This window comes from Babylonia areolata, chromosome 2, assembly GCF_041734735.1.
Source record: "Babylonia areolata isolate BAREFJ2019XMU chromosome 2, ASM4173473v1, whole genome shotgun sequence".
NCBI lineage: Eukaryota > Metazoa > Mollusca > Gastropoda > Neogastropoda > Buccinidae > Babylonia > Babylonia areolata.
Window position 1 is genome coordinate 1,650,670 of NC_134877.1, and position 3,367 is coordinate 1,654,036.

The following is a 3,367-nucleotide window of genomic DNA, read 5'->3' on the forward strand; positions in this document are numbered from 1 at the left end:
TTGTCCATTTTCCTGCACAAAGCGTTTAAATTGAGAGAAATTGCAACCTCATAATATGTTTTGCAAATGTATCTGTGTTCCATGTGATTTCATGTGATTTTGGTTTTCTCGTGTTTATTCAAACACATGTGACGTAACAAATGTTGTTTGTGTACCCCTTCATAGGGGCTATGGCCTGATGAATAAATCATCCGTATCCGTATCTTACACACACACAGAGATTTATTTATTTATTTATTTGTACATGTACTGTACACAAAGTTGTAGAGTCGTGGGTGTTTTTTTTTTTGACACAATTTTTGTTCTGTGCTTGGACTCATCTGGATTTTCTGTGAGACTCATCCATGTGATGGACGCGACCTTTCCGACACTGGCTGCAGGTGCAATGTGTGACTGAATGTTTGTGGAAGTGCATTCGTTCTTTGTCTGTGTGTGTTACCCTTCTCACTAATGCCTATCATGTGTCTCAGTGATCGCTGGCGAACCTGTTCATGCTGCAGGGTGTGTGTTGTCCATTGGCAAGCCATGCTTCACACTCCTAGAGTGAACCAGACGTAGGGGAGAGCAGCTTTGCAAAGCTTCAACTTAGTTTTGCGTCTGGACGTTGTTGAGTAGGCGGGTGTCCGTTACAATACAATACAATACAATACAATACAATACAATACAATACAATACAATACAATACCTCTATATAAATCCGAATGGAAATCATGCGTGCATCCAAAGGCTGGCCAGTCGCCCAACACACTCCCCCAGGAACAGACTTCCAGCAAAGCACCAGAAACACCAGCCAGTAGAGGGCATTGTGTCGCCACCACTGCAGCACCACACACAGTTCGTGAAGACATCTCCGCCTTGGTTAGCCATGCTGACTGCGGTTGAGATTTCCATCAATTGTGGTTGAGATTGTCCATGAACTGTGGTTGAGATTATCCGTGGACTGTGGTTGAGATTGTCCCAGGACTGGTTGAGATTGTCCATGAACTGTGGTTGAGATTGTCCGTGGACTGTGGTTCAGATTGTCCATCAGCTGTGGTTGAGATTGTCCATGGACTGTGGTTGAGATTGTCCATGGACTGTGGATGAGATTGTTCATCAACTGTGGTTGAGATTGTCTGTGGACTGTGGTTGAGATTGTCCATCAGCTGTGATTGAGATTGTCCATCAACTGTGGTTGAGATTGTCCATGGACTGTGGATGAGATTGTTCATCAACTGTGGTTGAGATTGTCTATGGACTGTGGATGAGATTGTTCATCAACTGTAGTTGAGATTGTCTATGGGCTGTGGTTGAGATTGTCCGATATAAACCCTTCCCAGGTCTGTCCCTACTCTGGCATTGAAATCCCCGAGAAGAATGAGCTTCTTTGACTGTGGGACTGCTGAAATGAGGGCGTCGATTTCATAGAAATTGTCTTTAATGTCATCTGGGTTAGTCATGGTGGGAGCGCATGCACTAATCAGTGTTGCACTCTTCTTGTTTGAAAGTGGGAGCTGTGTGTGTGTGTGTGTATGGATGTGGTACATGTGTGCGTATGATTGTATGTATGCTGTGTTTGGTTGTCTGTGTGTGTTACATGAGCCAATACTGTGTAATGCCTGTGTATTGATGAATCAGTGTTCTTATTGAAATGTGGGCATATAACGAAACGTTGTGTGGAATTCTTATCTATTTCTTATTTTCTTACTGATTATTTTTAATTGCGCCTTTTTATTAGCAAACGTGCAAACAATTTCTATCTCATTCATGTATCTTTTATCTTGTTTTGCACGCACATGCGTGCAGCTTGTGTATGTGTCTGTTTTATGTGGATGTGTGTGAAGGTTGTGAGCGCGTACGTGGTTACGTGATCACCGAATATCGATAGCAAACATCCCTTCCAGCTCTTTATTGACCATGTCTGTGTCTCTATCCCACCCCCCCTCCCATAATGCACCCCCCCTCGCCCCCACCATCTCCATTCCTGTTCCATCTGCTGGATGAAGGAAGCAGATATCAGCTCCTCGCCTGCGGATGAAAAGGCATGATTAATTGATTGATTGATCATCTGTGAGCATGATGCCTTGGTGTGTGTGTGTGTGTGTGTGGGGGGGGGATGTTGGCATTAACTATTGCCTGGAAGATAGGGGCCCTCCACAGGTTGGATTATTCCTCTGTGAGAGAGAGTGTGTGTGTGTGAGTGTGACTGTGTGTAAGTGCGTGTGTGTGTGTGTGTGTGTGTGTGTGTGTGTGTGTGTGTGTGTGTGTGTGTGTGTGTGTGTGTGACTGTGTAAGTGCGTGTGTGTGTGTGTGAGTGTGTGTGTGAGTGTATGTGTGTGTGTGTGTGTGTGTGTGTGTGTGTGTGTGTGTGAGTGTGTGTGAGTGTGTGTGTGTGTGTGTGTGTGTGTGTGTGTGTGTGTGTGTGAGAGAGAGAGAGAGAGAGAGAGAGAGTGTGTGTGTGTGTGTGTGTGAGTGTGTGCGTGTGTGTGTGTGTGTGTGTGAGTGTGTGTGTGAGAAAGTGTGTGTGTGTGTGTGAGTGTGTGTATGTGCGCGCGCGCGTGTGTGTGAGTGTGTGTGTGGTTGATGGCCTCAGTAGGTGGGTTTGTTTTCTTCCTGTGATAGTGGGGGGCCCTCTATACTTTGCAAACAATGTTGTTCTGTTTTCGTTTGTCTTTTTATGAAACGTGGGCCATCTATAGTTTGGACCTATGATTTTTCTATGAGACTCCAGGCCATACCGGCCAGTTGGGTTTATGGGTGGGTCAGCATCTGCTCCTTTTTTCTTTTAAAGCAGATGTAGTGTAGCATGTATGGATCAGTCCGCACTCTTTGACAGCTCCTTGAAAGTCAAAATTGATGGAGGCTAAAACTCTGAGACCGAGGTCCTCTCTGGTTTTCAATAATCACTTCTCTGTGAGACCCAAGTCGTCTTTTGATAATGGCAAAGAGTTTGTATCATTCACTATGTTTGGTGATACATATACTTACCATGTCAAACTGATGGAAACTAGGCCTATCGGTTTGCTCTGCTTGGCCAAATTTCGTGTGGCTAACAGTGAAAAGATGACCCATCTTGCCCGGTCCGCTCTTAGCCAATCAAACACATCTAAAAGCTACAAGTGCTGAATCATTCCCTGGCCATCAAGAAAATGCCCCATGAGAACCACAGCAGAGACGCGGGGACGGACGGGCGGGCATTCGAGTTTGACATGGTGAGTATATGTATCACCAAACATGGAGTATAATAAAGACTCCTCCATTTGGTGTCATATACTGTACCATGTCATATTAATGTAGAATTTAAAGCAAATGGAGGGTGGCAATGCCTACTGGTTCGCATGGGGAGCCCTTGTAACCAAGACGGCAGTTTTAACTGCGACAAAGGAAA